This window comes from Lactuca sativa, chromosome 3 (assembly GCF_002870075.4).
Source record: "Lactuca sativa cultivar Salinas chromosome 3, Lsat_Salinas_v11, whole genome shotgun sequence".
In the NCBI taxonomy this organism is placed as follows: Eukaryota; Viridiplantae; Streptophyta; class Magnoliopsida; order Asterales; family Asteraceae; genus Lactuca; species Lactuca sativa.
The window spans coordinates 82202355-82225093 of NC_056625.2; the positions used below are offsets into that span (position 1 = coordinate 82202355).

Sequence of the window (22739 nt, forward strand, 5' to 3'; positions counted from 1 at the left end):
AACTGATTGAAAACATAGAATGAGAGAATAGGTTTCTGTGAAGAACCAAACATAGTAATACTTGATGAGCGTTTTCATAAACCAAAATTAAAAGCGAAGCCCAATAGTAGCAGCCCACTCATAAGTAAGCCTAGATACAAAATACTGAAACAACACATGCATATAATTAGGGAAAATGATACATTGACCCAACCAAGTATTTTGAATTTGCCGAATCAACCTTTTAACTTATTTTTATGTTTTATGAGTCAATAAACTTTAAAGTGATCTGTCTTGTTAGTCTCTCTAACCTATATTAGCCAATTTCACATCTCACTTAAGCATTTTTCCATTAAAAAGTCAAAATCACATTTTGACCATTTGTTCCTTTCTCAAAATTGATTTCCAGGACAAGCCCCATCTAAAATCACCATTGATTTCCTATGAACATTAATACCAAACACAACATCAAAAGGACATTGTTTTACTTTTCTTAAAGATTCTTATGATTTATGCCCTGATAAGATTTACTCCGAACGTAATATTGGCTAACAGAAGCCTCCAATGCAACTTTGTTGTATGTGCTGCAAACATATCATGCAAACAAAAGTATCTTCAAATTAAAGTCAAAAGTATTCAGCAAATATACAAGAATTTATTATAACTATAAGTAGAATCCAAATACCTAATTGCGATACACCCCTTAGGATTACTAGAGGAACAACCGGTGAAATAGAAAAAGAAATAGAAAAACCAGACTGGCTGAGTAAACTAATCCCAATGTCGAGCATATAAGTGGGTGTTGTATCCCTCCCGAAACTATAAAAAAACAAAGAAGATTGGTAGACACTTAAGAAAAATTTGATGCCCTCTCTGCAAAGAAACCAAAAATTCTCCAACATAAATGATTTTAAATTTCCTAAATCAACAAGTGATTCATTCTTACTAATTAAGAACCTGAATACGGTTGGAGATTTTGAAATCCTTGGTATTAGCTTCGGTGGCGTAGAGTGTTGGGTACCACACTTTATACCTTCATTAGCAAAAACTGTTAAGTTTCAAATTAAGGAAAGATAGGATCAAACTAGAGAGTGTGCGTGTTTGTTTAAAAATATTACTTCTTTCGAGCCTTTTCGACTTGAATCTGTATATACAAGTTGGCGAAACCAGAGAGCTATCTTTTTACCTATAATACCGATCATGGAATGATAATGGTGATGGGTTTTCGTCATAAGACATCCTATGTGCTCATACAAACCCTAATGCTTGGATCTAGGTTTCTCTATTGTACATGCTTTGAATCCAAGACTATAAACCCTAATTCTAGCATATGGAAATCAATATTAACATATAATTAGGTTTAAGATATTACCTTGATTGTTATGTAGCAATAACAATCCCAATTCCTCCTTGAATTGACTTTGGAAGGCTTAGAGTCACAAGTGTCACTCCTCTAATGGCTCACAAACACCATAAGCAAGAGGATGAAGAGGAGAGAGGTTAAAGGCTGCCCAAAACGTGTTCTAACCCTAGAAAAGAAGTTCCCCACGTTTTTGAGCCTTAAGGGTTCTATATATAATGAGGCTATTAGGGTTATCTAACAAGGAAACCCTAATTTGGTTGCTTAAGCCCTAAGCAACCCATAGACTCCTTTAATCAAGCCCTTGGACTATTTCCTTATGGGCTTCCCATAAGAATTCGTCCACCTCTTGATTTAAGACAATCCATGGCCAAATTGCAATTATCTTATAATTACAATTCCAATCCCTTAAGTTTAATTAATCTCTTTTAGTCACAAAACTAATTACCAATTAATTATTGACTAATATTAATTAAATAATATGATTTCTCCTTTAATATATTATTCCCATAATATATTAATAAATCATATTTAATCATTTCTCTCCATAATTCATCCTATCAAGTTGCTTTGGTGAAGGCAACCCAAAAGGACCATGCACCACCGGGTCAAGTACATACCAAAATAGTTATGGACTTAGACACTAATCCAACAGTCTCCCACTTGGATAAGTCTAATAACTATTATGCGTATGCTTCAGATCCTGATCTGCAATCGTAGCTTTCCAAAGCCGCTGTCAACTCTGATCCTATCAGATACGCGTGTCCTTAGATAAGGGATCATATATTCCTCCATTCTTGATATCGTATGAGATATGATCTCAAATCATTCTCTTTGTACTATATCTCGATTCTGATTTATGACGACTGACTAATTGAACAAATCAAATTAGCCCTAGCTCGGCCGAGCATTTACGTTTGTCATCACTAAATCATCGAGGGGCCCAAAGATATCGCTTTTATCCTACTTTGGATAAAAGGAACGGATAAAATTTGATACAATGCTTGCTTGCACTCACTCACCGAATCACACACAACAATATGTTTTATAACACCAAGTTACTGGTGCGTTTACATATTATCAATGTGCAACCGATTTGCAAGATACAACTCACACATCTCGGTTTCAAGAATATAAGATGTTATCATCTCACCAATCACTCGTGATACAATTCATGGAGTGATCCAAGTGAGCGTGGGTTTAATCCAATGCTCAAATCACATTCATAAGCACTCATGAACGTTGCAGCAACCATTTGTTTATGTCTAATACTCTTTTAGACAATCCACACACCAATTCACGACAATCTTCATTCATATCTACTTCCAACATATGAACGACTGTGGCCCATTTGAATAATTTGATTATTCTTAATAAACTCAATTATTCTGGAAGTCAAAACATGCAAATGTGAAACACAAGAATAATAATAATCCCATATGGCCTCAAACCTTTGAGTATAAATAAAACCCCTTTTATTTATCACCATATCGATTACTCATTATTTGTCGTTTCGGGTAATCAACTTCTTACTTGAATTATTACACTTGTCCCATGCTCCTAGCATGCACACAATGTTTACCTATGGTTCTTACTTTGTGAAATAGACCAAATTGAGCACATTTCCAATCATTCTCATTTCACAATTCCAAATCCTTTTCCATAAGTGAAAGAATATTAAATTCTTACTACTTATAGAATATGCTAGATTCTAACATTTTATGCAATTATCCTTTCGTAATGTCACTGCACTAAAGTCACAAAGACTATTGCCAATGATATTACAAAGTCCTCTATCGGAGATTGTTACAAGACAATTCCATAGATGTGATGTCTCTCACTCAAAGTACTTTCTTTGAACATCCTTTTGCATAGAAGTTTCTAATCTAGTCATAGATTTCTCAATATTCAATTCCCAATATGGACACACTTCCATATGTTCCATATGACAACTCATCCTTAATAGAATCTTTTATATTCATGATGAAGTTGATATGGTCCATCCAATATGGAAACATTTCCATAATTTCCATATGACAACTCATTCTTAATAGAATCTTTTCTATTCATAATAATGTCAATATGGTCCATACCATGCTTCTAACTACTCACAAGCGACCAATCCTCGTCAAACTTTGTCTTGTCCTTTGATAGTTGTTTAATTGTTTTAGTCAAAACCAATTCTAGTCCCTTTTCCCTCTAAATGCGCTCGACATTTGGAAAATTTTAGAATGGTCAAACATTAAAGCATCTGCAATCGATTCTATGTCCGAAGCATATGGGACACGACGCACAATGTTTTATTTGCTATGTTCTCCAAATTCGAATTATGAAGAGGAATGCGGTAATCATAATCGAAATTTTAAGAACACACTATGTACCTTTGACTAAATTTATTAACATTTCTCAACCTAATCCTTTAGATTTGAAATGAAGCATAATATTTTCTCCCTTAATTATAGCAAAACAACTTTATAACCCTTACTACTTTGCAAGGTATAACTCATATTTTCTATAATTAATATTGCTAACTTGCAATACGTGCCTTAATAATCATACAATCATAACATTTATTCTCCCACTATCATGATGATTATTATAAAACATAACACTTATGCTCCCACTAGCTTCGACATGTATTCATAAACATCTTAACTTTCAGAAAAAAAAACAATGCTTATTGAATTTCTTAAGTTCATGTTTCTAGTACTTAGTGCTTTGATAATCTTTTATCAAGGTTTCTTGAACTTATACACCTTTGCCTTCGATAGTTCATATGTGTGTCTAAACAATTAAGACTAATTGCCAAACCTGACAATTCAAATTATGGAAAGGGATACCGTAACCATAATTGAATTCGAGAATGCAATTTTACAATCACTATCTTCTTAAAATCTTTCTTAGTGAAAGCATTTCCTCACAATCATTTTCATGAAGGAGGAAATCTTATGACACTTAGATTTGAGCGGTGTATGTGTTCCTATCCATGTGAATTTGTTGAAACTAAGGTTTACGACAAATTCAAATTCATATGGACCGATCTTTCTTAATCTTGATTTCTTGCCTTATGGTAGCACAGCTGCCCACCATGTCTTCCAAGTAGTTAAGCAGCTCACCCTTTCCTATCAATGTACCTTTCATTGATTAAGGTGCTTTGTCTTTTATGCGTTCGAATGAGAACTCATAGAACTCATATGCATAATTAACTGAATTGGAACGACATAGAAAGAAAATAATGTCAACACGATAGGTTCTAAACCTCAACTCGTGTGCTAGTGATGATTGATAAGGTTTATTTGATTTGTTCTTGAAACCTTTCAAGACCATTAAGACTCCCACTGACTCCTTGACATATAAGATTCTCTAGTCAAAACATTTCTTGACAAACAAATATTCAAGAGTTAGTGAAGCTTTTATCAAGACTCTTCATAAATTGGTTCTAGTTGGTCTTTGTCTTATCCAAGACATCACAACTTTCCATATTTGATGAATGTTATAAACCTTCTTAATATTTATCACTCAATGTCACACTCTTAACATTAAGACTTGTCTTTGGAACGAAGTATGATAGACTTCTTGATTCAACCATTTCTTCAATCCTTGATTCCTCTTCTCAAACATACAATTGTACTAAGACTCACTTAGAGGATCAATTGAGATATGGTTCTTATCATTAAGGCCTATCATAAAGCATAAAAGGTACTCTCCCTTCTTCTTAGAATGGAGAAACTTTTATCTATCTGCCTACTTGATTCTTCTTATTCGTTCTACTATTGATTTAAACCTTTTTCAATTACGCTTAATCTTGTAAGTATAATCACATTTACTAAACCTTTAGTGAATCATGACGAATATCTTTGTTACTCTTATGGTGGACTTGATCAACACACAACTTTGTGTACTCGATCTCCTAGTCCTTCACTTAACACTTTGTCAACGAATTTGTCTAATTTCCAAATATGAAATTTCTCATTCATCGTGCAACCAAGTTGCATGATTCCAAGTTTCTGTCCAATTGAAACTTGGGCGATGAGAAACTCTCCCTATTTGGTAAATTCTCGACTTCCATAAATAACATAAATAAGAACCAAATCCATCATTGCTAATAATAGAAACATTCAAACATCAATTTTTCATATACGTCATTGCAAGGATAAATAAATAATATAAAATCAAAATTTATTTTGTTGCGGAAAAATTTTGTCCTTACAATGTGATTCATTGAAAAACTATGCTAATACATCTTTCTTAGCAATCTAATTCTAACTCTAAGTAGTAGCTCAAGAATCTAATCTCCGAGAAATGCGATCGAAATCCATTCCTTCACAGTTAGATTCTGCTCACTTCTTCCTTTAAGCTCCCTTTCTTTTCTTCGATTCTAAAGTAGAGCCATACGTTTTGACTCTCCCATCTCTCAGATCTCTTAGGTAAATAGGGCAGCTTCGTCTCCAATGCCCTTTCTCTTGGCAATAAAATCAAATTGACTCTTTTGGAGCATGACATGGAACTACTTTAGACATTAACTTTCTCTTATGATCAAACTTTCGATCATAGCATGTCTTTCGTTGCCATTGTCTATATCCATAGAGGTCTTGAAGGCAGATTCACCAATCAACTTTGCTTTTCCATTGCGCCAAACCATTGTTGATTCAACAGCAATAAGCATATAGGTGAGATCTATAAGGGTCACATCGCGGTTCATCATATAGTACTCTCTTATGAACTCACTATATGAGTTAGGAAGTGACTGAAGAACCCAATCAACAACCATCTCCTCACAGACAACGGATCCCAACATTCTTAACTTATCAATGTGTGACATCATCCCTAGGACATGTGCACACACCGACTTTCCTTCTTTATGTTTACTTGCCAAAAGGGCTTGAGTGATCTTGAACTTTTCAAGCCTTCGAACTTGTGGGTTAGGGAGAATAATTGGAGGAGGAGGAGGAAGTGAAGCATGATATCTTGTTCCTCGATCGAATCGTGGAATATCATCTTCATGTGGAATGCTTGTTCCACGGGATTTGAGAAGACCATAGTTTTCAAACTTTGACATCTACAAAACGGGAGAAAACGAATTCAAGTTAGTTGATTGATAGAGTCCTTTGCAAATCACCCAAATGAGATATTAAGGCTAGGACCCAACACAATATTCTACAACTCGGGAGAGGGATGTCGTAACCCTAATTGCAGAATATTTGAAGGTAAGTGAATGACGATTCACTAATTTCCACCACGAAAAACGAAAAAGAAATTTAAGTTTTAAATCTATGAAAACTCCTAGATCCTTTGAGATTCATTGAACTTTCAATGACATGTTTAAATCTCGATATGCCCCTCTTGTTTGTGACTAGGATGCCGAGGATCACAAAGCGGGTGTGAACAACCATGCAAACTTACATGGTGCCCTCACATGTTACAGTCACCTATTCAATGTGCCGGTAAACCACACACGCTCCACCGAACTATGACAAACATTGAGTCACCCTTTGCTACCTTTGCTTATAACCATTTAGTGTGCCGGTAAACCACACACGCTCCACTAACGTCTTCGCAAGGGCACAAAGTGTAATTTCATGGAATTGCATCAATTCACTTTTGCCTAAGTAACTAAGATTGGGAATTTTATGAAAACATTTAGTTACTTTAATAATTCATTATACTTATAATGGAAGGTTTCGTCCTATCCTACCCGTTCGGCTAACGACCCTCCACTAGTCAAGAGTGCGGTGGGTAAGAGTGGATACCCATTCAATCGCCATTTTAAAGGCAATTTCCTTAAACACCCCTTATAGACCAACTTCGTGAATGAGGCCTACTAACGGTAAGACTGACTTTTACTCATACATATATATAATGTTAGACTTTTAATGTTATATATAGTATAGGGTGTATTTTATACTTTTAAAATATTAGGTGGTCAAATTTAACAATTATACATTTAATTCAATTAAATTGTAAACCAAAACTTTATGGATTTATTAAACCTCTTTTAATTATACCCCTTAATTAATTAATAAAACCATAAGGGTGCGATCTGAACCTTTTCAAAACAATACTAGGGTTTTAGAATTTAACATTCCTAATTAAACTTTTAATCAACTTTTAAATTCCAAAACTTGAGGGCAAGTTTTGAAACATTTCAAACATTAGAGTTTAGAATTTAAATACACATCAAAATTAAACTATTAATCAAAATTTAAATTCCAAAACTTGAGGGCAAGTTTTGAAACCTTTTTCAAAACATAAGGGTTTCAACTATTTAAATTTCAAAACTTTTGGGTTCAAATTTAAACTATAAAACCTAAAGGGCAAAATATGAAACTTTTCATAACAACAAGGATCAAATAACAAATAATTTAATTTAACATTTAATCACATAATTATCCATATTTGATTTGTTTAATGATTTCTTGCAAAACAATTTATCAATTTAGTCAAAATAATTAATCAATTATCTTATAAGGAAACAATTATCTTATTAATTGATAAATATCTTCAATTAGATCAAAATTATAGTCAAATATATCATATAATCGGATTAATATTGATCTAACATGATAAGGTAACTATCCCAATGCAAAAACAGCAAGAAATCCCGAGATAACCTCCATCTGACGAGTTGACTCGTCGAGTCAGGCTTGGACTCATCGAGTCTGCATGGACTCGGCGAGTCCAGCCTCCAGAACACCAAAAATCGAATTTTTCAGATATACAATGCATCAATACAATTGAAACTAGTCTAGGCTCTGATACCACTGATGGGTTTTGGTCATAAGACATCCTATGTGCTCATACAAACCCTAATGCTTGGATCTAGGTTTCTCTATTGTACATGCTTTGAATCCAAGACTATAAACCCTAATTCTAGCATATGGAAATCAATATTAACATATAATTAGGTTTAAGATATTACCTTGATTGTTATGTAGCAATAACAATCCCAATTGCTCCTTGAATTGACTTTGGAAGGCTTAGAGTCACAAGTGTCACTCCTCTAATGACTCACAAACACCATAAGCAAGAGGATGAAAAGGAGAGAGGTTAGAGGCTGCCCAAAACGTGTTCTAACCCTAGAAAAGAAGTTCCCCACGTTTTTGAGCCTTAAGGGTTCTATATATAGTGAGGCTATTAGGGTTATCTAACAAGGAAACCCTAATTTGGTTGCTTAAGCCCTAAGCAACCCATAGACTCCTTTAATCAAGCCCTTGGACGATTTCCTTATGGGCTTCCTATAAGAATTCGTCCACCTCTTGATTTAAGACAATCCATGGCCCAAATTGCAATTATCTTATAATTACAATTCCAGTCCCTTAAGTTTAATTAATCTCTTTTAGTCACAAAACTAATTACCAATTAATTATTGACTAATATTAATTAAACAATATGATTTCTCCTTTAATATATTATTCCTATTATATATTAATAAATCATATTTAATCCTTTCTCTCCATAATTCATCCTATCAAGTTGCTTTGGTGAAGGCAACCCAAAAGGACCATGCACCATCGGGTCAAGTACATACCAAAATAGTTATGGACTTAGACACTAATCCAACAAATGGCACAAAGAATCTACACTACCTCCAATCTCACACCTGCGTATGAGCTCTTCTTTAATGGAAAAAATCCTCCATGCAGATGAAAAAAACAAAAATCGTTCACCTACCACTTCCTAAATCGGAAACTTCACCACCAAATACAGATACTCAGAATAAACTCCTGGAGGAGTTTAATAACGAAGAACAACAGAAATCGACATCCACATCGAGATCCTTTTGGCAATTCAGGCGAAGCACGAGTTGATAGTGAAGAGGTCAGGTGGAAAGCCAAATCAAATGAAAATTTCTTCATTTCCAATGCAAAGAAGGTTATAATAGAAGATCCGTATGAAAGGTTTAATGATTATGTTTTTGATTCACAAACCAATCTTGATATACGAGTGTGTACGGAGAGTGAAGTGGAAGGAGAAAAAGATATGATAGAAAGGGTGTCTAAGAATTTGGGTGTGTGTGGGTGTGGGGGGGTGTCTTGACAAAGGGGTAACCGGGTTACCCTTTCATTTTGTTCAAAGTGACCAATTAGACCCGATAAAAATAAGTTTGTTTCCTCATAAAGCACATAAATAAGTTAAAGGACTGAATGGACAAATTCGAAATGATTGTTTGGCTAATGTGCTATTTTTCCATATAATTATTACATATTAACATATAAGTATAAAACAATAGTCAATACAAAAGACCAAATACCTACAAATACAAACATATCTTTTTTTCTTTGACAATACCAAGATTGTATAGACAAATTTATCTTCATGAAACAAATAAAAGGCATTTAGCCTCTTTTAAATAAATATTTAGTGTTGGTATATATATATATATATATATATATATATATATATATATATATATATATATATATATATAAAGAGAGAGAGAGAGAGAGATATATATATAAAATATAACCACATAACCATAATATATATATATATATATATATATATATATATATATATATATATACTATATTATAAAGCATATTAGTCATATCTTGAATTTTAAAAGGTATAACTTACAAAGCTTTTTGTATAAATCAATTATGCATAAATAATTCATTAATATTTGTTAAATGTTTGAAGACTTCAATTAATGAAAGTAATTAACAAATTCAATTTGGAGCAAAATGAAGATTCTAAAATATTAAAGTCATGTATATACATTAATTTACATTTCTTAAAGTAAACTCCGATATTAACTAATTTACATTGATAGCATAAACAGAAAATATAAACATAAATATATTAATTAAAAGTGGTAATTTTTTTATTACATAATAACTAATACAAAAATGAAATAATTATTTCCGCGTAGGAAAATATTCGTTAAAAAACTATTTATCATCGGCACTTTGCGCGGACACACATCTAGTGTATGTGTGTGTATGTGTATATATATATATATATATATATATATATATATATATATATATATATATATATATATATATATATATATATATATATATATATTATGTGTGTGAAAGAATTTATATGTTCTAATTTAGGGAAAGTGACACTGTAGCACATCAAAATTTTGACAATTGTCTAATTTGATCACTAAATTTTTTTTAGTACATTAGACCACTAAACTCCATGTTTACTTTCTAATTACACAATTTTGCTATAAATTAGCTGGTTTCACTGGTTACCTTTGCTTAGTTGGCTTTTTTGTTTTAATTTTAAAAAATAAAAAATCAAATATTCCAATGTGTCATTAATTATTAGTTTTTACTTTTATTTTTTTGGAAACTTGTTAATCCACATCAGTTTGTCTTTCACAACAACCACTATTCGTCTTCCACTACCCCACCTCCCACCACCACCATTATTCTTTTGGAATCACAACCACCACAGGGTAATAATGTCGATTTTGAGTTGGAAAAACTTTGAATTAAACTCTGACATTTTCACGGCATTGTGGCCGTAGACTCATTCACAAAAGGGAAACTCACCTGCACTGGCTGAACTCGCTGATGATCCCGCTAGCTGCTGCCCGGCCACTCTCTGAACTCCTGCTCCACTAGCTCCCCGAGCTATCAATATCAATGCAACACTTAGCCTGACTGACCCCCGAAAGACAACCAAGTCAACTCTGGTCAAAGTCAAAGTCCTGGTCAAAGTCAACCTCCCAAGTCAACCCTACTCGCCGAGTCTGCCTACCGACTCGCCGAGTTCATAAGCTCAGAGTCCTTCCATTCGCGACTCGACTCGCCGAGTCAGTCCATGACTCGCCGAGTCTACCGATTTCCGAGTCCTGACCTGTCCAACTCACCGAGTCTCCACTCGACTTACTGATTCGAGTCTCAACTCGAAGGGTTTGGGGTTTCGCGACCTGACTCGCCGAGTCCAAGAACATACTCGCTGAGTCCAAGACAACCTTCAACAGACTCGCCGAGTTGTTCTTCAAACTCGCCGAGTTCCTGCCCAACTTCATCCGACTCGACAAGTTGTTCATCCCACTCGTCGAGTTCCTCCTAATCTTCATGCTACTCGCCGAGTCCACTCAAAGGACTCGCCGAGTCCATTTAGATCTACATACATGCAGAGGACTTTTGAGTCATGCATGGACTCCAAACTGTAGATCTACCCTTCCCAAGCCTATTCCCCACATAAAGTTGCAAACTTTATGTGTAGAGAAGGAGATCTAGGCTAAAAAACACTAGGGTTTGGTTAAAGGACAAAAGGGCTTCACCAACTACTCATCTTATGATGCTTTATGACATATTGGACCATCCCAACACTAGATCTGAAGTGGCAACAACATATCTAAGCCCCCAAACTCGAATTGGGTCTCAATCAACCATAAAACCCCCAAATCTCATAACAAAATAGATCTAGATGCAAAGGAGGGAAAATGGCAGCTTATTACCTCCAAGATGAACACAAACTGAAGTAGATCTCGGATCTACACCTCTCCTTTGAAGCAACCTTCTTGATCTTCAAGTTCCTTTCCAAAATTTCCTTCCTCCAAAGCTATTTCTCTCAAATGATGGAAGCTCACACTAAATCTAGGGTTTACAGGTTCTCTAGGATGATATGGAGGCTGAGGGAGGGACATAACACCCTTTATATATGATACAACTCCCGGAATTAGGGTTTTCCTTGTTCAGACCAGACTCACCGAGTCTCCTTGGCCGACTCGCCGAGTCGGTCACTTACTCCTCGACCTGGATCCCGCTCGGACTCGCCGAGTTCCTCCTTGGACTCGCCGAGTCGTCCCTTAAGCTTAGGGCTTGCTTTCCTTTCTTGGCCTTTTTGACTTTGGGTGTTACAACTCTCCCCCACTTAAACTAAACTTCGTCCTCGAAGTTTGCTGTGGCCCACCGCCTGCGATCTGCTTTCAATACCCAACTAATCATTTTAACACCAGCTGCCTACCTTCGCTGGTCTTCTGCCTGGTCATTCTGACTAACATCAATCCTTGCGGATAATAGTCTCGGGTCAACCCTGACCCTGAACATCCTGGAAACACAACTTACTCAACCGACAATCCTCCTAGTACTCACCGAGTACTGCATTGAACCTATAGGGGTTCACCTCTTCTTTCCTTGCGTGATTTCCTTGCCTTCCCAAGGCGATGCTCCATAACCAACTATTTTCTCTGTCACTGCGAAGATCCTATCTTCACCAAATCCATTACTCCTGCTACCTCCAGTACGGGTCATTATCACCAGTATCCACTGGGCAATTCTTTCTACTATACTTTGGTGTCGAGCACCTCATGATCAACTAACTGAATTCCTCCATAGTCTGCTTACCCGCACTGCTACTAATTGAAAATTTTCTGCCATTCCCTATCTGGCTTCCGGATGAACTGAGACCACCCTGGTCCCGACCGTCCTACCAATATCTGGATTACTGGATCCCACCGGCCACCACTCCCAACACAACTCCTAGTCGCTCCCAACGACTTTCGAAGAAACTTCGACCACCTATAACTGCTCAATCTATCTTTCCATTCTGGCACTACAATCCTGGGATCCCCGATCCCCTATCTTGATACTAAGGTCCTTACCAGGTTCCACCTGTGCTGCTAAAACTCACGGGCCTCGCCCACGGGTCCCACCAGCCTCTAACCTTCTAGTCCTACTTGTCTAACCACTCTCGCTCGGGCCTCACCCACGGGTCTCACCCAACCATATTACTGAGCAACCATGCTCTCAGGTCTTGCCTACACTACTAATCTCATACGGGCCTCGTCCACGGGTCTCACCCAACTATATCCTGGAGCGGCCTCTCCCAAGGTCTCACCTCTCTAGGGCTATACATGCGAACTCCCTATCATTCTCATCCACCACCCATTCCTGATCCTTATCGGATCACTAGGAGATAAGGGCCTCGCCCCAACTCCGCCAACGAAGCTACCATGGAATGCTACGGCTTACCCGCAGTCTTACATCACCTTCCATCACTGACTGCTAGTGAATGCTACGGCTGCCCCGTAGTCTTACAACACTTTCCACCACTGACTGCTAATACGAAAGCACCCCATGCTATAAGTTCTCAAGATCCTCCTTCTGACTCACTCGAGTCCTACAGGCGATCCTCCAACCTGAAATCCCAACCACATACTAACCATCGCCAATACACGCGCTAGCTGAGGGGGGGGGGGGGGGAGGGGGTTTCTCAAACTCCCAACCCTGAACTCCTCAATCCATCAAACGCCGAACTACTTCTTTTCCTTCTCGGAGGTCGCACACTCATTCTGGGTATGCGTGCCACGCCCGCTATCCTGGGCCTCGCCCGCTACAACGGCCTAGCCGTTCCAGGCCCCTCCTGGCTTCGAGCCCCGCTCGGATACAGATCTGTTTCGCTTAGGCATCGCCTGTCACTGGGCCTCGCCCGCCAACATATACTAACACATAACATATCACAACACATAAACCAACACATACTAACAGATCATGTCCAAAGGCCTCGCCTATCCTGGGACTCGCCCTTATCCTACTACTGATGAGTCATGGAACCCCGTCCATGCTCCTACTAATAGTGAGATACGGGCCCAACCCACACTCACTATTTCCCTAACTTGGGCCTCGCCCCTGATCTGCTGCTAATGAGATGTGGAACACCATCCACACTCTGCTGTTGGTGAGATACGGGACCTCGCCCACCCTCACCTCCCTACCAGGTACATACAAGTATCACACAGACAACAAGTATAAACTATCACGTAAACCATTCCTTAGGCACCCTCCCGCTATCATTGGACCTCGTCCTGAATATCATACTAGCATACGGTGTCTAGGGCTAACCTCCGGGTCTTCTACTCATAACTACATGCGCCGGCATTGTGGCCGTAGACTCATTCACAAAAGGGAAACTCACCTGCACTGGCTGAACTCGCTGATGATCCCGCTAGCTGCTGCCCGGCCACTCTCTGAACTCCTGCTCCACTAGCTCCCCGAGCTATCAATATCAATGCAACACTTAGCCTGACTGACCCCCGAAAGACAACCAAGTCAACTCTGGTCAAAGTCAAAGTCCTGGTCAAAGTCAACCTCCTAAGTCAACCCTACTCGCCGAGTCTGCCTACCGACTCGCCGAGTTCATAAGCTCAGAGTCCTTCCATTCGCGACTCGACTCGCCGAGTCAGTCCATGACTCGCCGAGTCTACCGATTTTCGAGTCCTGACCTGTTCAACTCACCGAGTCTCCACTCGACTTACTGATTCGAGTCTCAACTCGAAGGGTTTGGGGTTTCGCGACCTGACTCGCCGAGTCCAAGAACAGACTTGCCGAGTCCAAGACAACCTTCAACAGACTCGCCGAGTTGTTCTTCAAACTCACCGAGTTCCTGCCCAGCTTCATCCGACTCGACGAGTTGTTCATCCCACTCGTCGAGTTCCTCCTAATCTTCATGCTACTCGCCGAGTCCACTCAGAGGACTCGCCGAGTCCATTTAGATCTACATACATGCAGAGGACTTTTGAGTCATGCATGGACTCCAAACTGTAGATCTACCCTTCCCAAGCTTATTCCCCACATAAAGTTGCAAACTTTACATGTAGAGAAGGAGATCTAGGCTAAAAACACACTATGGTTTGGTTAAAGGACAAAAGGGCTTCACCAACTACTCATCTTCTGATGCTTTATGACATATTGGACCATCCCAACACTAGATCTGAAGTGGCAACAACATATCTAAGCCCCCAAACTCGAATTGGGTCTCAATCAACCATAAAACCCCCAAATCTCATAACAAAATAGATCTAGATGCAAAGGAGGGAAAATGGCAGCTTATTACCTCCAAGATGAACACAAACTGAAGTAGATCTCGGATCTACACCTCTCCTTTGAAGCAACCTTCTTGATCTTCAAGTTCCTTTCCAAAATTTCCTTCCTCCAAAGCTATTTCTCTCAAATGATGGAAGCTCACACTAAATCTAGGGTTTACAGGTTCTCTAGGATGATATGGAGGCTGAGGGAGGGACATAACACCCTTTATATATGATACAACTCCCGGAATTAGGGTTTTCCTTGTTCAGACCAGACTCACCGAGTCTCCTTGACCGACTTGCCGAGTCGGTCACTTACTCCTCGACCTGGATCCCGCTCGGACTCGCCGAGTTCCTCCTTGGACTCGCCGAGTCGTCCCTTAAACTTAGGGTTTCCTTTCCTTTCTTGGCCTTTCTGACTTTGGGTGTTACAAGGCATTACAAGAACCTCGAGAGAAAGAAAAGATTTTGGATGCCATAACCGGGAGTTCTCCACACTACAAAAAATTCACATGGGAAGAAATCGTGGATGCTTGTTCATCGTTTCTGAAGATCAATCTCGTGGATGACACATTGAAATATTTGATTTTTAATTTTTACAATATTCAAAAAAGCCAACTAAGCAAAGGTAACCGGTGAAACCGACAAATTTTCACAAAATGGTGTAATTAGAAGGTAAATATGGAGGTTAGTGGTCTAATGTACTAAAAAAACTTTAGTGACCAAATTACACAATTGCCAAAACTTTTGATATGCTACAATGCCATTTTCCCTCTAATTTATTGCATTTATTAAAAAGTATGTTATGCATGTTAAATGATAGGTGATTATTGGTTTTGGATGCTCTACGGGTCGAAAGAAACCAATCCAAAGCCATTAAAATTAATATATTTAAGTAATTATTTATTTATTTCCCAAAAGTGTTTATTAGTTGTATCAAGTTGCTGCTCTTTGAGACTAAAGGAATAGTGTATTAATATATTAGTTGTGAGACCTGTATATTATGCGGGTTGTTTAAAATAAAACGTTAAATATGAATGAGTAAATGGAAAGTTTATTTGTATAAGAAATTTAAAATAAATGAAAATTATGAGAAAATAAATTTAAGAAAAACATGCAAAAAATAAATTAATAAAAATTACGTGTTTATTTGTCGAACTTATGTACTATTATGGTTAATTATAATAAAATGTAAAATACATAAGTTTAAACTGTAATTTATTAAAAAATGAAAATGAAATTTGAAATTTTAATCTTATAATTAATAGTTATTATGATAGATTTAATTTATGAAAACTAAATTAATGATATATTGAAAAATTAATAATGAAGTAAATGATAAATGTAAAAAAAATATTTTTGAATTACCACAACTTGACACTTGTAAAATTGAAGGAAAGAATGATATATGAAAATAAGAATCTTTATTAGTGAGGATGTACTTTATGTATATGTTATAGTGTAGCCCAAGGCTCGTGTACCCTTGACCTATTTAGCCCATCACATATGTATATCTATATTTATATCATATTATAATAAATGTTATTTTTTTTGCATCAAATTCATTTAAAATTTACATTTTTTTTCAAATTATTTTTAATAATAATTTTAAATTGATGACTTATCGCTTAGTTTAATGTTAGAACTCTTCAAATTTTCACTAATTAATCATTACCATTCAAACATTTTTGTAAACTTATGGTATTTATGATCATTAATTAGCTAATATATAGCAAGGTTGTAAAAAATGTTCGACGTTAGCTAGTTGGTAGACCGGGGTTAAACGATTAATCGGCTAGGCGGAGATTAATCGTGGGATTAATCAGGGACCATTAATTGCTAATTTGCTGAATTTTAAAAAATTAAACATGACTAATATCATATCAAAGTTCATAAATATCACTAATATCACAACAAAATAGGTTAGTATGATTAATACAACACTAATCATGCCTCAAATAGACTCCATTGTGATAAAACTTCTTCAAAATGTTAAAATTTCATCGTTTTATATTGTTTCACTCATTATGTATGTAGGGATTAATCGCTAGGCGCCCTCTAATCGGTCGAGTAGCGCGTAGGGATTAATCGAAGATTAATCGGGACCTAGTCGGGATTTTTACAACAGTGATATATAGTTATGTATTGTTGGTGAATGTAGAATAAGTTGCTATGTTTTCTAGAATAAGACGATGAAAAAAATATTTGGAAACATATAAATATCATTATTGATGGTACACGTTTTATATCAAACGAAGAAGGGATATATGTCACTTTGAAAGATGTAAGCTTTTACAAATCAGTTCATTTGTTAATAGAATTTATAATGATCAACTTTATTAAACTTATACTTAGTTGTACAATATATATATATATATATATATATATATATATATATATATATATATATATATATATATATATATATATATATATATATATATATTTATCGTGGATGCTTGTTCATCGTTTTCTAAAGATCAATCTCGTGGATGACACATTGAAATATTTGACTTTTAATTTTTACAATATTCAAAAAAGCCAACTAAGCAAAGGTAACTGGTGAAACCGGCAAATTTTTGCAAAATGGTGTAATTAGAAGGTAAACATGGAGGTTAGTGGTCTAATGTACTAAAAAACTTTAGTGACCAAATTACACAATTGCCAAAACTTTTGATATGCTACCGTGTCATTTTCCCTGTAATTTATTGCATTTATTAAAAAGTTTGTTATGCATGTTAAATGATAGGTGATTATTGGTTTTGGATGCTCTACGGGTCGAAAAAAACCAATCCAAAGCCATTAAAATTAATATATTTAAGTAATTATTTATTTATTTCCCAAAAATGTTTATTAGTTGTATCAAGTTGCTGCTCTTTGAGACTAAAGGAATACTGTGTTAATATATTAGTTGTGAGATATGTATATTATACGGGTTGTTTAAAACAAAACGTTAAATACGAATGAGTAAATGGAAAGTTTATTTGTATATGAAATTTAAAATAAATGAAAATTATGAGAAAACATGATTAATCGGAGACCATTAATTGCTAATTTGTTGAATTTAAAAAAATTAAATATGACTAATATCATATCAAAGTTCATAAATATCATTAATATCATAACAAAATAGGTTAATATGATTAATACAACACTAATCATGCCTCAAATAGACTCCATTGAGATAAAACTTCTTCAAAATGTTAAAATTTCATCGTTTTATATTGTTTCACTCATTATGTATGTAGGGATTAATCGATAGGCGCCTTCTAATCGGTTGAGTAGCGCCTAGGGATTAATCGAAGATTAATCGGGACATAGTCGAAATTTTTACCACAATGATATATAGTTATTTATTGTTGGTGAATGTAGAATAAGTTGCTATGTTTTCTAGAATAAGACGATGAAAAGAATATTTGGAAACATATAAAGATCGTTATTGATGGTACACGTTTTATATCAAACGATGAAGGGATATAGGTCACTTTGAAAGATGTAAACTTTTACAAATCAGTTCATTTGTTAATAGAATTTATAATGCTCAACTTTATTAAATTTATACAATGATTATATATATATATATATATATATATATATATATATATATATATATATATATATATATATATATATATATATATATATATATATATATATATATATATATATATATTAGTTTGTTTTTTTGGTAGATGATCAAATGTAGTTTATATGTTTTATGTAATCTCAAAAGTTTTTTAAAGATCAAAAAGTTAATGACCGTCTAGGGTTTAATTTTCACTATTCTTATTTTCTTTTAATGTTCATGTTTTTTTAAATTTCTGACATTCTTATTATCTTTAAAAAGTAAATAATTGGCATCGCATCCTATCATATTAACCCTTATGATGTCTAAACCGTAATTATTTAGTTCTTGATTGTTAATATTTGACACTATATGTAATTTTAGTTTGTATTTTTGTTTATGTTTATATTTTTAGTTTAGATCTTCGAAGTTTTACTTTGTCTTTTATTATTTAATTTAATATTAGTTAGAATATTATCTAAATTAGCTTTAGTGTTGAACTTTATGAATAATATTTTCAAATATAAAATATTGGATACCTATTAATGAATTTTATATATTTTTGTTCTTTTTAATATGTCGTACATAATATTTAAATATGATAATTATAATAAATGTAATAATAAATGCATATCAATTTCATTAATTGATTTTTTTTAATTTTAAAAATTGCATATTAAAACTTCATTAGTTTCCTTTGTTTTTTTATCTAAATTATTTGTTTAAATTTAAAAAAAAAAACACATTAATTTTAATAATTCAATATTTTTTTAATTTTTTTTTTTATAAATTTTCTTTTAAATCATCTCATCTAATACATAATTTTACACCTAGTTAATCATAGAATAGTAAATATAATACTCAATCTACCTATTTAATAAATAAAACCTTATATTGCCACGTGTCATTTTTTTAAAACCTAATTTGACATGTGTCATCTTATTAATAAGTATTCCCAGATTTTTATTTTCCCGCTTAAATTTCTAGTCCACGATTGTTTGGATTCCTTTGTTTTAGATTAGGATCTAGTAAATCTTTAAGAAATTAGAAAATTAATAGTAAGAAATCTGGAACCTAATCTTCTCCAAACATGAATCGAATACCCTACCCCTTCATCCGTAATTGTGTCTTCCTTCTATATTTTCAAATCTATGCTTCATCTTCTAGACTCTCCATCGATTGTTGTTAATAAAAAGATTGTCATCATTTTTTCGTGAACGAAGTTATGTAAGGTTTCTTCACTCAAACTCTTATCTTTTCCTTCTGGTTTCGACTTCCTTCTTTTCTTCGTCTCTAATTTGATGAGACCTCGTGCTTCTTTTGCTTGAATATCTATCTGATTTCCATGGGTTTAAGTATCACATGGTTAGAAATAACAATCATGAGTAGGCCAACCCCCCTAATCTCCTTTGGGTTTAGGTATCGGATGGTCAAACTGCCCTTGACGACAACCCGTTAAAACTATAATTTAAAGTTCAAAATCTCCAATTCTGTTACTATATTTTATCACTTACAGATATTGTACTGTTTCTCATAGGATTCAAACCAAAATGATTTATTTTGAAGAAATTTGGATGCAATTGTTGGTAAAGCTAATTTTGGTCTTGATACATAAATGGAAACTTCATACCTCATATCTCAAAAACTAAGTATTACACTTATGGATATTATATACAATGCCGTTTTCTTTCTTGATGTCAGAGGGTATTCGTTTTATCCCATCAGAAATGGATTGATATGTTGAAGTGGTCATGTGAAATGTTTTTGTATTAACAACCTTCTACACATTTTAGTACATTTTATTTGATATAAGATATTCATATATTTTTACTTTTAGGTTTCCATGTGAACTGTTCTAAAGCAACTTCGTATTTAAGCTTAAGCAAGAAAATTGATTTTGATTATGATTAATTAATGTCTTTTTATGTATTATTCCATGAATTGGAGAGAATTAATGGGATGCTCCATGTTGGCGGTCAAATGAAACCATATCAAGGGTTGCATTTGTCAAGCATTTTGAGGTAAAAATATTCCTCAAATCAAAGCGCTTTCAATTAGAGATTATTCTTTGTTTGTAGAAGAAATTCATTCTATTGATCAATTTACATTGTTTAAGAGTATCCTACCACAAAGACACCCTAGAAAAAATCATTATAGAAGGTTGGTATTTAGAAGATATTAAATATATAACCATCTTTGGATTTTGGTATCTACAAAGGGTCTAATTGTCATTTTGACATTTGCATATAGAAATTATTTCTAAGTTGACTGTGATATATGATTCTATTGTTGATTGGACGTTGAAGTTTGCTTCACATGGTTCAAGTGTTGGTGGTTATTTCAAAAATTGATGGGTAGTTAAAAAAATTTGTTCTTTCCAAAAACAAAGTATTTTATAAAATTTTGTTTTGAATTGAGTACTCTTAAGATTAACTATGTTTAATTAAATAGGGCCACAAGGAAGAAGATACGATGGATGCTCGAAAATTAAATGGCATTTGGGCACAAGTAGGTGAACTAATTTTTAGACCTTTAAAAAATTTTGAGGTTACTAAGTGGAACTAAACTGAAAGTTGGTTAGTAAATTTATTATAAATAAGTTTCCAAAGACATTGTCATGTAATTGCCTCATTATAATAACGTCAATAGTCAAGTAGGTAAACATGTTACTTTTACTTTTCCATATACTACTATCTAATGAATGCCTCTTCTCTTCTTGAGTAGACCATCCGAAACCTTTTCCTTTTGATCAAGTTTAAAATATTATCATTTTGCCAAACCTATTCTGTGCATTCTAAGCTCTCTAACATTTTTTTCAAGATCATTCAAATTTTATATACTTTTACTTTTTTTTTCATCCTATAAGTTTTTTTGTTCATCTATTAAATATTGTGGCATGGTCTTTCAAGTGGTGTATAATGGTTTGTTTAAAAGGACAGATTGATTTTAATAATTTGAAAAACATGCATGTGTTTAAAGGTCAAAATCTTGAAACATGGTTCTTAATTTTTGACAGGAAGGTATTGAAGCATGTTTCTTAACTTTTTGAGAAGACTCTTCCAGAATGATCTTCATGTGTATGGTGACACAATATAAATGACAAATCAATATTACAGTAATCCAGTTTGTGCCTTTGTTAAGGTGCAAGTAATAAACAAATGCAAACTAAAAGACTATGTTATTGTATTGTTGGTATCAATGATTAAGATGATGCTACAAAGGACATTTGAAGATTTTATTTAATTTCTTTTTTAAATCTCATGGCCACATACCTATGGTGGTATTGGTATCTCATAGAAAAAGTCAAAGCTAATCAATCATAATGCAATGGTTAAATGAAAGTTTGGTATATTATTTTAGTCCCCTCCTCTAGATGAGTAGTTTCCCCCTTTATTATTATTAATTTTATCTTAAAAATAATAAAAGACGAGATCTAATTTCCGTATTTATGTTTTATTTGAAAAGCAATATTATTGTCATGTATTTTATATTCTTAACTATAAATAAATAGTTATATATTTATATGTAACTAGGTATAAGACCCATGTATTATATGTGTTATTTTAAAGAAAAAATATGAAATTTTATACATTTGAGAAGGTTGAATTTATAAAAAAAAAAAAAAAATTATTGAATTGTTAAAATTAAATTATTTGTTTTTCTTTTAAATTAAGCAAATAATTTAAATAAATAAACAAAGGAGACTAATGAAACTTTAATTTAGAACATTTAAAATTAGAAAGAAGTCAATTAATGAAATTGATATGCATTTATTATTACATTTATTGTATTTTTTACATTTAAATATTATGTGAAAATTAATAAAATGAAAAAAAAAACCACAAAATGTCATGAAAAAAAATTGAAAATAAGCACAAAATGACATTTGGTCAAATCAATGAGAGTGTGACATATGAAAAAAAGTTCTTTATTTATTAGGTAGGATGTACCATGCTTTGATACAAACTAGACGAATTCACGCGCGTTGCGCAGTGAATATTAAAAATATATTGTTAAAATATTAAAAAATATATGCTTAAAATGGTTATGTTATTGAC

At 34.1% G+C, this 22739-nt stretch overlaps 1 long non-coding RNA gene and 1 pseudogene across 1 annotated transcript; one reads left to right on the top strand and one right to left on the bottom strand.

Annotated features, from left to right (window-relative positions):
- Positions 1 to 489: 489 nt before the first annotated feature.
- On the bottom strand, positions 490 to 12690 carry LOC111904610 (uncharacterized; annotated as a pseudogene).
- A 6866-nt stretch (positions 12691 to 19556) lies between these two features.
- LOC122197026 (uncharacterized) lies at positions 19557 to 22030 on the top strand. The gene is made up of 3 exons (XR_006189807.2): positions 19557 to 20702; positions 21133 to 21189; positions 21698 to 22030. It is a non-coding gene; the product is annotated as an uncharacterized LOC122197026 (long non-coding RNA).
- Positions 22031 to 22739: the final 709 nt, after the last annotated feature.